We start from the raw sequence: 13,840 nt of genomic DNA, 5'->3' as shown, positions 1-13,840 counted from the left end.
CCCTTACCGAATGGCCCCAGCTGAACTCTAGGATTGAAGAAGCAACTACAAGAGCTCCTAGATAAAGGTTTTATTTGGCCAAGTCATTCTCTTTGGGGAGCTCCAATCTTGTTTGTAAAGAAGAAAGATGGGTCATTGCGGATGTGTATTGATTACAGAGAGTTGAATAAAGTGACAGTGAAGAATAAATACCCGTTACCTTGGATAGATGATCTTTTTGATCAGTTAAAAGGTGCAGCAGTGTTTTCAAAGATTGATTTGAGGTCGGGTTATCATCAAGTAAAAGTGGCAGAACAAGATATAGCTAAGACTGCTTTCCGTACAAGATATGGGCATTATGAATTTGTGGTGATGCCTTTTAGGCTAACAAATGCCCGTGCAGTTTTTATGGACCTAATGAATCAGGTGTTCCATGATTGTTTGGATCAATTCATACTGGTCTTCATTAACGACATCCTGATTTACTCTAAATTAGTAGAAGAGCATGAGAAACATTTAAGATTTGTGCTGCAGCATTTGAGAGAAAAGAAGTTGTATGCTAAGTTTTCTAAGTGTGAATTCTGGCTTGATCAGGTGATATTTCTGGGCCATACTATTTCTAAAGAGGGGATATCAGTAGATCCTACCAAGGTGTAGGCAATCCTTGAATGGCAAAGACTGAAGACAGTAAAAGAGGTAAGAAGTTTCTTGGGACTAGCAGGTTACTATCGGCGTTTTGTAGCAGGGTTTGCCCAGCTAGCTAAGTTATTGACTGCTCTTACCAAGCAAAGAACTCCTTTTATATGGTCAGATGCATGTGAAGAGTGTTTTCAAGAGTTAAAGAATAGATTAACAACAGCTCCTATGTCAGTCTTACCACATGAGGGTGTAGATTATGATATTTATGCAGATGCCTCATTGCAGGGACTTAGTGCTGTGTTGATGTAGTTAGGTAGGGTGATAGCTTATGCTTCTTGGTAATTGGAAGAGTACGAGACAAGATACCCTACGCATGATTTAGAGTTAGCAGCTATGGTCTTTGCACTGAAGATTTGGAGGCATTATCTTTATGGTGCCAAGAGTAATATCTACACCAATCATAAGAGTCTGAAGTATTTCTTTACTCAAAGGGAGTTGAATATGAGACAGAGAAGATGGTTAGAGCTGGTTTAAGATTATGAGTGTGAGATTAAGTATCAGTCGGGGAAAGCCAATGTGGTAGCTGATGCCTTGAGTAGGAAAGCTTATTTGTCCCGATCACAAAGTAGAAAGAGTTAATAGAAGAGTTGTGTAAAGAGTAGAATGAGGTCATACCAGGAAGGATTGCCAAGTTAGAGGTTTAGTCTACCTTACTGGAAGAAATCAAAGGAAAGTAAGTAGTCGATGAGTGGTGTTAGAAGATAATTCAGCCAGTGCTAAAGGGCAAAACATTAGAGTTTCAGTTGTTGGGTGATGTCTTTCATTTTAGAAATCGGTTGTGTATTCCTCAAGATGATGAGTTAAGAAAGAGGATTCTTATAGAGGCTCATGACACACCATACACTACTCATCCTGGAGCAACCAAGATGTATCAAGATTTAAAGAAAGGCTATTGGTGGCTCGGTATGAAGAAAGATATTGTAGATTTTGTACTTAAGTGCCTGGTTTGTCAACAAGTGAAAGCAGAACACCAAAGGCCATCAGGGATGCTTCAGCCACTTAGTATACCTGAATGGAAATGGGAGAGTATTTCCATGGATTTTATTATGGGTCTCCCTAGAGTTCAGAAAGGATATAATACTATATGGGTGATTGTGGATAGATTGACTAAATTAGCCCATTTTCTTCCGGTAAAGGAGAGTACCACTTCTGACCAATTGGCCTAGATATATGTTAAGGAGATAGTGAGACTGCATGGAGTACCTAAGACAATAGTGTCTGACAGAGATTCCAGATTTGTGTCAGCTTTCTAAACAAGTTTGTAGAAGAACTTAGGTACTAGATTGGCTTTCAGTACCGCCTATCATCCTCAAACAGATGGTCAGACAGAAAGAACAAATCAAGTGCTTGAGGATATGTTAAGGACATGCTCTATGGATTATAGAGTATCCTGGCATGAGATGTTACCTTCGGTGGAGTTTGCTTATAATAATAGCTACTAGTCTACAATTAAGATGGCGCCTTAAGAGGCCTTATATGGTAGACGGTGTAGATCTCCACTATATTGGGACGAGATAGGCTAGAAAGATGAGTTGAGTTTAGCTCTTGGGCCAAAAATGACTCAGGAAATTATTGAAGACATCAAGTTTATCAGAAATAGAATGAAGCAAGCCCAAGATAGGCAGAAAAGTTATGCCGACTTGAAAAGAAAAGATGTTGATTCGAAGTGGGTGATAAAGTTTTTCTGAAAGTTTCCCTCTACAAACGGGTGATGCGCTTTGGTAGTAAAGGAAAGTTAGCATCGAGATACATTGGTCCATTTGAAGTGTTACAACAAGTGGGAAGAGTTGCCTACAGATTGGTACTACCACCCATCATGGACAAAGTTCACAATGTGTTTCATGTCTCGATGCTTAGGAAGTATGTAAGTGATCCCTCCCATATACTAAGTGTAGAGAACGTGGACTTGGAAGAGAATCTTGTGTATGAGGAGCGTCCGGTTCAAATATTGGATAGAAAGACTAAAAAGCTCTAGAGCAAGAGTATCCCACTAGTGAAAGTCCTCTAGAGAAACCATAAAGTTGAAGAAGCTACATGGGAGGCAGAGCAAGAAATGCAGAACTGTTACCCGGAATTATTCGTATAAATTTCAGGGACGAAATTCTTTAAAGGGGGAGAGAATTGTAACATCCACTTTGAGGTACATCTTTGATTCATGTTCATTTGTCTTTTAAATGTTGTTATTGGCCCTAAGCTTACTTGGTATGTGTTATAGTTATTAGAATTGCTTGGATGCCCTGAATTTGGTGAAGTCTTGGCGGATTTTGTGAATTACAGACTTCGCTGGGGCGAAGAAAGAGTTTTGCCGCAGCGATATAGGCTGTGTATTTTTTCGCCGGGGCGAAGAGTCGGCTGATTTTTCTAGTGAAGATTCTAGAGAATTTTTCATAGGGGCAAAGTGACCATTCTACCCCTAATTAGCAGGAAAAGTGGGGAGTGAAATGCAAGAAAAATTCAAGGACAGTGCATTAGAGTGGGGTTGGAAGTGTAAAGAATTAAAGGGTAGAGATAGAATTCCTTAAGAAGAGCAAGGGCAAAATGGGAAAATGTGCTTATTTGTAAGAGCTAAAAAGGGTTTAGCCTTAGAAACCCTCCCATTCTCTACACCTCATACACTTCTACTACTCTCAATTCTTCATCCTTTTAGCTAAGGAAATAGAGGGTTTTTTGTTGGATTTTTACAAGGATTTGATCAAGCATCAAGAGGTAAGAATTCTTGCTCAAACATGAGATTAATTTGTATAAAGGTTGAATCTTAATAAGTTTATGCTTAGGGTTTAAGAGGAGAACAAGTCCAACAAGGATAGAGAACTTTTGTGTAATTCTTCAAGCATAAGGTAAGTAAATCCAACCCTAACCCTTTGTTTGAGCAAGTAAAGCATAAAGATTGTTTATGTGAATTTTATATGAAGTTCATATGCTTGAGATTTGTGTATGAAACTGTTATTGAGTTTGATGAAATCCTTGAATGGTTTTCTCATGAGAGGGTTTGTTGAGTTGAAGAAGTTGGGTTGAATTTAGAGGGAGTTTAAGAGATTTATGGAGTGTATTTTTTGGCTAGGATTTGAGATGATTCAAGAGAGTTTTACTCTCATTATGGATGGTGTAAGAAAGAAGGAGAAGTAAGTTAAAGTAGAATGAAGTATGCATGCACGATGTTTGATGAAATGCCTAAGAGAAGCTTATGCATAAGTAGAGAAACTTATTTTTGTGCAACATAGCATAATTGCACTTAAAAAGGAAACATAAGCATGAGCCATCCATATGCATATATTACATATGCATGAGAACTCAAAGAAAGAATAAAGATTGTAAGAATAAAGAGACAGAAAGAAAAGCACTAAAGAATTAAAGAAAGAAAAAGGTCAAAGAAGAGAAAAAAATAGGTTGTTGCGATGGGGAACCTATGAGTGCTAAGAGAAAAAATACTCATATACAGCCATTAATTGGTGGCATAAGAAGAAGAAGAGTTTGTATGCCCGTAAGAGTGTATGTGGATAAGGGTTGTACCAAGAAGAATTCCTACATGCACGCCACCTTAATGAGTGGCCTAAGAAAAAGAAAGAATTTGTACGGTCCACAATAGTGCATGTAGATGAGGACTGTACTCACTCACACGGCCGACGGTCTGAATCCATGCATCAACGAGTTCGATCGGCAAAGAATAAGAATAAGAAAGAATGAGAAGTCTTGAGCAAGCAGAAAAGAAAAGATAGAAATAAAATAAATAAAATAAAATAAGAAATAAGAAAAAGAAAGAAAATGCAAATAGGAAAAGAAAGAAAATGCATTTTTATGCATTATTGCATATGCATTTCATTCATGCATATTACCATGAATTCCATCATGGTTAGAAAGAATAGAGAGAATAGAAAGAACAGAAGAAAGAACAGCGAGAATTAGAAAGAAGAGGAATAGTGAGAATTAGAAACAAAGAAAGAAATAAGAAATAAAGAAGAAAGAGAATTAAGAAAAAACCAAAGAAAGAGTTGCAGGGATAGAAGAGATAAAGGATACTTACTGAGCATTTTTGTGCTCACCCCGTTGTTTTTCCATGTTTGCAGGAAATAGGTGAGCAGCGGTCAGAAGAACGTCGACAAGCGGAGAGAATGGCATTAGTGTCCACACCGTAAAAGCTATATATATTTATTTTGGCTATGTACAGAATAATATATGTTTAGAAAAGAAAAATTTTGGGCCCATATATTTTAAATGCTATATGTATACTTTTATCATAGTATATTTTCTAAGTATCTTAGTAGGAAGAACATACAGTGTCAGTTGCGATTCAACGTGACTCTTTGCTTCAAAAAAAAAATACGCTAAGTACAATCAAGTCCTGAACCTCGATTAAGACCAAAATCATCACTATGGCACTAAATAAGTTCTAGTACAGGTCGCAAACCTTACGAGATCATTTCAGGTCGCCTATATGGAAATATTTTGTGACTTCCTTGCAACGAGTCGGATCGATCAGTGATACTTGACACATCAAATCAAGGCATGATGTTGTAGTTTTCAAGGTTCAATCCTCAAACCTTAAAAACTAGGGGACTTTGTTACGACAGAAAGTAGGGCTAATGTCGAGCCTTGTCAGCATGGGTGGTTAGACTTAAGAAGTTTCTACAACCACTCATATGCAGCCATGTCGCATGATGACATGAGCAGCCTGCCTGCCAGTGCAGTGGGTATGCGCCAGGCTGGCAAAAGGCTAGAAAAGTTCCACGTGTCAATCCTGCACAAGTTGAGGAAATCACTCAGGTAGGTGAGCAATGGATGAGAGAAGGATTTGCACAACATCTGCCCCACTATAGATTTAGTAATCATTACCTTGGTTCATCCCACTATAAATAGAGGGCTTCTCTCTTGTTTATGGGATTGGTTAATTTTCTCTACCCTTTTTCTCTCGCTATTGTATTTTCTAAGTTAAAATCAGCTCGCGAACGCGACTGACTTCTTCCATTAATACAAATACCAGTAGATGTAGGATTCGCCTTGTGAGCATCCAAACCACTTTAAACATTGTTTTTCACCTTTTTATTAGCTAAATTTTCCATAATCACATGGACTTCGAGCCCACTCAGCATTTCTCACGTACAAATAGTTGGTGTCAAATCAAGCATCAACAATTAGTGTATTCAAATTTTAAATAGACATCAGAGTTGTGAAGATTCTAATTGTCTCTAACAAGTGATTGGAAAACATCAATTATGAGTTCACATGGGGAATACTTCTCACATGTTTTGTAGTATTGAAAAGTGTTGGTTCTCATAGTGTATAAATATAAAGCTTCAGAAAATTTTTACTTATCAAAACCATAGGATGAAATAAAAGAGACCAATCTGAGACTCAAATCATTAGTTTATGGCGTTTCAATTCTTAAACAGATATTTGAGGTACCTAATGCGTGTTTCCTACAACATGCAAATGTAGCAAGTATACTAGTAGCACAAAGTAATAAGTGATAAGTAGAGTATCGTTCCCGCGAGGATAGTGTTACTAAGTACGATTTCCCTAGTTTAAGTCCTAATTAAAGCACAATAAATTGGATTGAGGAAATTAACAACTAAATACAATTAACAAAATTAAATGAATGATAATGAAATTAAAGCAAAACCCAACAACTTAACTAATTAACAATGCTAAAAATGCTAGGGTGTTGATTTCACCTAGATACGCTAACCAAATCATAGAATCTATTACCCAAGTTCTAATTCCTTGATGAAAATTGAATTCCCTAAGTTGTAAACATACATTCTCAAGCTACATTTCCCTACTTATCCCTATTAAGCTTCGCACCCAACAAATTGAAGATTAAAGTTCAAAGTCTTTTAAGCTTTATGGAATTCTATCTAGATTTCATAGATCACTAACCTATCTCTAGCGTTTGCTTAATCTACGTATTTATCCCAAGAGGCACAATCACAAATCACTTCTCAGTCTCATTGTGAACAACACACATTTGAATGGTGATCAAGCATCAAAAAGTCATTAAGCAAAGAGTAAAACCTCAATATGAAATTAAAACTCAAAGTAAATCAATTCATATAAATTTGAATCATTGTATCAAGGTTACACAATCAAAACCCAGCTAAACAACTCAGTCATAATAAAAAACGAAATAAATAACAAAAACAAACTGAATCAAGATCATCATTGAAAATAAGCAAAAGATAGAGAAATCTTCGGTAGTTTGAAGCCCAAATCTTCAATAATCTTCTCCTTCCATGAGCTGCCTCCCAAATGACGAACCAAGACCCTTTTCTCCTCCTTTTCATTCTAATTTATACCTCTCTCACTTAAGGATGATGCCCTAGCAAGCCAAAATGTGTCGTTTTATTTTTACATCTGATGCAGGTTTCGCCGCGGTGAGGAACTTTTGGGCCAAATTTGAGCATGATAGAGTCTGAATCTGGAAAAGTGTTAAACATATGAATTGTAGCCCTTTAAATTATGTTTCTACTTGTTGAAGAATCAGCACAATCCAAGTTCTACAGATTCAGGTATGGTAAAAATACTGAAGCACATCCAAAGACCTTTTTTTTCAGTTCCCAGCGTACTTTTCACGACTTCAAGCCAAGTTTTCACCCTTCTCCAGTCAGAATTAGGAAAAACCCAAAACATGAAAGTTGTAGTTCTTCTTTTTAGCTTTCCAAAGCTTCTAAATTAAGGTCATTCTAAGTTTCCAAGCTCAAGTTACACAATTTAGGCTCAAAACTGTCATTTATGCTCAAAATCATCGTTTAGGCCTGCAAAGACAAATTAAGAGAATTAGGTAGCTATTATGGCCCAAATTGCATGAGAAGTATCCAAAATCCGGTCAAAAAGCCTTAATAGAACAGCATAATCCTCGGATTATCAAATACCCCCAACCTAAAGTCATGCTCGTCCCCAAGCATCAGGTACAACACTCAAAGAAAGAAAAACAACAAACAACCAAAAACACAAAAACAACAAAACTGAAAATGAAAGAACAAAAATTTGACTCAAACTCAACATACGAATTGCCTAGAATTTATAAAAGTCTCAAAGATTGTTGAAAAATTATTACTAGAAAATATTCAACACTCCAAGAAGTTATAAGCTACATTGACTATCTTTCTCTATCCGTCCACCGAGTAGGTGATCCCCACTTCAATCCACCTTCCGACTTCCCGGATTATTTTATGCAGAAATGCAAAGTTTATCAAATGGTGGTAGACTCCATAAGCTAAATATCGAATCACTCTCCACTTATGAGGATTAGACATCAGTAAGGATCAAAAGGTCTTTACAGGCTTGTAACGTTAGGCTCGGGTAGTGGGCTCCAAGGAAAAGGATACTATAAACAAAGTAAGAGAACTCGGTTTTCCTCATGCAAACACTAAGAGCTACATCAATCTCCACTTTCTTTGTCAACCACCAATTAAAGTGTCAATCATTTTACAACCCTCAAACTTGTTCATTTCTTATTTTTGATTTTGAATTGAATTAAAGAAATTTTTTTTTCTTCTTCTTCTTCTTCTTCTTTTTTTTTTTTTTTTTTTTTTTTTTTACTACCTCTATTATTCTTTTTGCCCTTCTTACAACCCCCAAGCTATTCTTTTAGTTTATTTGCACAACTCTTCACGTTCTTTGTGTTTGCATTAGGCCCAAAATTCTCCTCAGGGTATGATAAAGTGTTTAGGGTATATGGATTGGGCAATTTTTGGTTTGCAATGAAAATAAGGCAATGATAATCTCATAAGGCTCAAATGGGTGGCTAGGGAAAGATTCATTCATGGGTCGGCTGGAAAGGCTCAAACGTTACAAAAAGAATGCTTAAATCATTTCCTCAACAATGTCTAATCCTAGAATTTCGCCTCAAGCACTTCTCCACTAGGTTCTAGAGTCCCCCAACATTATCAAGACTTTACCTAAATACATAAAATGAATCTAAGCATGCCAAAAGAGTGAAAATGGTGGTTGAACCACTCAACGAACCTCAAGCTAAATCAAGTCAACCAACCTGAACTTGAAGCAATGCTTAACATTTTCCAAAAATAATATGCCAACAATTCTAATCTCATCATAGACTTATGCAATTCATCTAGGCAACAACAACACAACACACACAAAACACACTAAACAAATAACCATCAAAGAACTTAAAACAAAAAGAAACACAATTTCGAGCAAAAACACAAAAACAAACTAAACACAAAAAATTTTGAAAATTTTTCTACCCCCAAACTTAAAATGACATTGTCCTCAATGTCACACCATAAAGAAAAAGGAATAGAGAAAAGAGACGGGTTAAGAAATACTCTCCTAATTAATCCGCAAAGTGTGTCCTTTATGTCAATGCCCAACATCCATTCATTATCTTCATCATCATAAGAATCTGTCAAAACAAGAAAACTCATGGTGCACCAATTTGTTAAAACACATTACAAATTAGTAAGGGAAATATCAAACCTCATCAAACTAAAATCAAAGTTCTAAAATTGAAAATAAACTTCAATAGAAAACAAAATAAACTGAAAACACTTGGGTTCCCTCCCAAGAAGAGCTTTATTTAAAGTCGAAAGCTTGACTTTCCCATGGTCCTTCGTCAATCTGGATCCTTGTGGGGTGCTTCACTTCCCATTGCCACCTCTTGGTCTTTCCTTTGAAATTTCGGGCATTCTCATAAGCATCTTTTCGGAACTTCAAATTTGTATATGCATACTTGAGATGAGATGGTGATTGGTTGAGTCCAATGTTTAGAGTCTCTTCCAACACCAATTTTGACTTGTGCTCATTTACACCAAATTCCTCAAATTGTTCCTTGTGAGGTGAGTTGCTTGGTTGAAATTCCCCTAAGTATCTAGCACACCATTTTGCTTTGAGATTTTCCTCTTCATTAGTCTTGTCTTCATGTTCTTCCAACTTTTCTTCATTGTGAGGTTGCTCCAACACTATACCTCTCCTCAATGTTATGACATTTAATTGTTCTTTAGGATTTGTGACCATTGTGCTCGGCAAAGAACCTTGAGATCTCTCTATCAAGTGTTCAACCAATTGGCCCACTTGAATCTCCAAATTTCGAATGGATACTCCTTGATTTCTGAAGTTTGAGTGTGTCTCATTCATAAAACTTGTGGTTTCTTGCATGAACTTTTGGAACATATCTTCAATTTTGACACTCTTTGCTTGGTTGTTGAGAAGATTAACTGGTTTCCATCTTGACATTCCACACTCCCATGGTTTCCTGCACAAAATTCACAAGTTATAAAAGGTGAGTGAATAGAATTTACATTCATACCTCCCAATTGGCCTTGAAGTGATGCAACTTGTGCAGATAATGTGGCGAATGCATCGACTTCATGTAGACCCATTGTTCTTTTCGGCATTGCTCTCTCATTAGGTCTTTGGTAGTTATTGTTGGCCATCACCTCAAGCAATTCATAAGCATCTTCTGGATCTTGTTATTTAAGGCTCTGCCTGCTGCCACATCTATCATAGTTTGAATATTTGGTAGCAACCCATTGTAAAATGTTTGGACTTGTATCCAAAATGGTAGACCATGATGTGGACATTTCCTTAACAACTCCGTGTACCTCTCCCACACCTCATAGAGTGATTCATCATTGCCTTGCATGAAAGAGATAATGTCGTTTCTCATTTTTACCGTCTTCTTTGGTGGGAAGTATTTTGCAAGAAACTTCTGAGCTAATCCGTCCCACGTGGTGATTGTTCTAGCTGGGTGTGACATGAGCCAACCTTTCACTTTATCTCTCAGTGAAAATGAGAACAATCTCAGCCTAATTGCATCATCAGCCATTCCATTAACCTTGAATGTGTCACATATCTTTAGAAAGCAAGCGATATGCAAAATTGGATCCTCATATGAATTTCCACCAAATTGGACTGACTGTTGGATAATCTGAATTATTGTAGGCTTAATCTCAAAGTTCATTGCAATAGGTGGCCTTGTAATACCATAATTGCATTCTTGCACCATTGGTATGGCATAATCCATCAACGTTCTATGTATTTCTACCATGATCTCCACAAGCACTACAAGAAAAAGTTAATTAAGCTTAACTACAAAATAAAAGTAAAAGATTAAGACTATACAATATTTACAATTAACTACAAAAATAAAATAAAAGCTTCAATTTAGCACTACACTAGATACTATCAATATTAATAATCAACTATCCCCGGCAACGGCGCCAAAAACTTGATGTGTGTTTCCTACAACATGCAAATGTAGCAAGTATACTAGTCGCACAAAGTAATAAAGTGATAAGTAGAGTATCGTTCCCACGAGGATAGTGTTACTAAGTACCGATTTCCCTAGTTTAAGTCCTAATTAAAGCAACAATAAATCGGATTGATGGAAAATTAACAACTAAATACAAATTAACAAAATATAAATGAATGATAATTAAATTAAAGCAAAACCCAACAACTTAACTAATTAAACAATGCTAAAAAATGCTAGGGTGTTGATTTCACCTAGATACGCTAACCCAATTCATAGAATCTATTACCCAAGTTCTAATTCCTTGATTGAAAATCGAATTCCCTAAGTTGTAAAACATACATTCTCATGCTACATTTCCCTACTTATCCCTATTAAGCTTCCGCACCCAACAAAATGAAGATTAATAGTTCAAAGGATTTTAAGCTTTGTGGAATTCTATCTAGATTTCATAGATCGCTAAACCTATCTCTAGCGTTTGCTAATCTATGGTATTTATCCCAAGAGGCACAATCACAAATCACTTCTCAGTCTCATTGTGAACAACACACATTTGAATGGTGATCAAACATCCAAAAGACATTAAGCAAAGAGATAAACACTCAATCATGAAATTAAAACTCAAAGTAAATCAATTCATATAAATTTGAATCATTGTATCAAGGTTACATCAATCAAACCCTAGCTAAACAACTTAGTTCAGAATCAAAAACGAAATAAAATAACAAAAACAAACTGAATCAAGATTCATCATTGAAAAACAAGCAAAAGATAGAGAAATCTTCTCTAGTTTGATGCCGAAATCTTCAATAATCTTTTCCTTCCATGAGCTGCCTCCAAAATGACGAACCAAGACCCTTTTCTCCTCATTTTTGCTCTAATTTATACCTCTCTCACCTAAGGACGATGCCTAGCAAGCCAAAATGCGTCGTTTTATTTTTACATCTGATGCAGGTTTCACCGCGGCAAGGAACTTTCGGGCAAAATTTGAGCATGATGGAGTCTGAATCTGGAAAAGTGTTAAACATATGAATTGTAGCCCTTTAAATTTTCTTTCTACTCGTTTAAGAATCAGCACAATATAGGTTCTACAGATTCAGTTATGGCAACAATATTGAAGCACGTCCAAAGATGTTTTTCTTCAGTTCCCAGCGTACTTTTCACGACTTCAAGCCAAGTTTTCACCCTTGTCCAGTCAGAACTAGGAAAAACCCAAAACATGAAAGTTGTAGCTCTTCTTTTTAGCTTTCCAAAGCTTTTAAATTTAGGTCATTCCGAGCTTCCAAGCTCAAGTTACACAATTTACGCTCAAAACTGTCATTTATGCTCAAAATCATCGTTTAGGCCTGCAAAGACAAGTTAAGAGAATTAGGTAGCTATTATGGCCCAAATTGCATGAGAAGTATCCAAAATCCAGTCAAAAGGCTTAATAAAATAGTATAATCCTCGGATTATCAGTATCAACATTGGAATTCTTAAAATAGTGAGACTTGGTAGATTAAATCACACGTTTTCAAGTAAAGAAACATGGTAAATTTTGCAACATATAATAACTTCATAATATTTATGCATCCTGGAAAGACATGGGAAGTTGGCATCGCGAACTTGATCCCCTCCTAAACAAAAATTACTCAATATAAGACCTGGAGTATTTGATTAAATAATTAATCAGAACTTTGGTTTATTGTTTTTGCACAGAGATGCATCAAAACCATTAACAACTTTATGAAGTGGATAACTGTCTCACCAATGTCCTAAATCCTAATGTAATATTTGTTGAAACTGAAAGCGAACACATTACAACAAAAGCATAAAATAATAACCAAGCACAATGATTTACCTTGGTTCATTCCCTTTTCAAGGAATTACGTCCAACATTCAAATAGAACGATTTTATTGAGTATCAGAAAACTGCAAAATACAAAGATGAACAGTATTGGCAACTCACTCTTCTCTCTATTCTCCCACCTTAGGTTTTTCACTATTACAGAAAATACATAATAAAAACCTAACCCCATTTAGACTTACCTGAGCGGTGTGGATAAAAGAGTCAGACTATGAAGTGAAGAAAGCTAAGAAGTTAGGTTTGCAAAGAATAGACCTTGGCTTGGTTTCAAGGGGAATGTGGATCAAAGTGTTAGTCTATAAAGTTAAGGGTTTAGTTTGTAAAAGTGCCAAAGTGATGTCGTTTCAATGAAGTTAACTACTCTACTGCTCTTGTATATAAAGTAGTCTGTAATAAGCTTTTCCTTAATGAAAATCAGCTAATAATTAAAGCAACTTTCTCTGTTTTTCTTTACTAAACTGTAGTCTAGAAGTTTTTCTTCTAAATTCCTTCAAGATTCACATGGAATCAGAGCCACCGACTAACTGTCAATGGCGAATTCCTCCGATTCTGATCAGTTAGTGAAACTGGGGACTAACATGCTTCATAGCTCATCCAGCTCCTTTACTTCAGCCTTTCCCTCTAGCCTCCAAGTTGTAAACCCTAAGTTGACAAGAGACAATTACAGGGACAACTATAGATTCTGGAAATTGCAAGTTCTATCGGCAGTTAGAGCTCATGAGCTTGAAGACCACCTAATAGGTTTAGTTCCCTGCCCTACTCCACTAATTGATAGTGAGATGAAAACCACTTTAGAAATAGGAGAAATTAGGGCAAGAAATTTAGTTAATCTAACATATGTAGCTTGGAAAAGGACTGATAAATTTTTGATTACTTGGTTGCTAGCATCAATATCCGAATGTATGTTTAGCTATGTGTCCAAATGTCAGTCATCTACTGCTATTTGGCTCACTCTTGGGAACGAGTTCTTAAATGACTCTAAGGTAAGAGCTTTGCATCTTAAAAACCTTCTACAGAATACTCAAAAAGGGAACTTAACTATTAGTGACTACGATAGACACCACACTGGTGTTTATGCAAGCTTTGTGCTTGTTTGCTTTGTGTGT

The 13,840-nt window shown here is 36.3% G+C and overlaps 1 non-coding gene across 1 annotated transcript; it reads left to right on the top strand.

Moving 5' to 3' along the window:
- Positions 1-10,199: 10,199 nt before the first annotated feature.
- LOC116110705 lies at positions 10,200-10,306 on the top strand. The gene has a single exon (XR_004124948.1). It is a non-coding gene; the product is annotated as a small nucleolar RNA R71 (small nucleolar RNA).
- The last annotated feature ends 3,534 nt before the right edge of the window (positions 10,307-13,840 follow it).

Source organism: Pistacia vera, unplaced genomic scaffold, assembly GCF_008641045.1.
Source record: "Pistacia vera cultivar Batoury unplaced genomic scaffold, PisVer_v2 Contig609, whole genome shotgun sequence".
Taxonomy (NCBI): Eukaryota; Viridiplantae; Streptophyta; class Magnoliopsida; order Sapindales; family Anacardiaceae; genus Pistacia; species Pistacia vera.
This window is presented reverse-complemented; position numbering and strand designations above follow the sequence as displayed.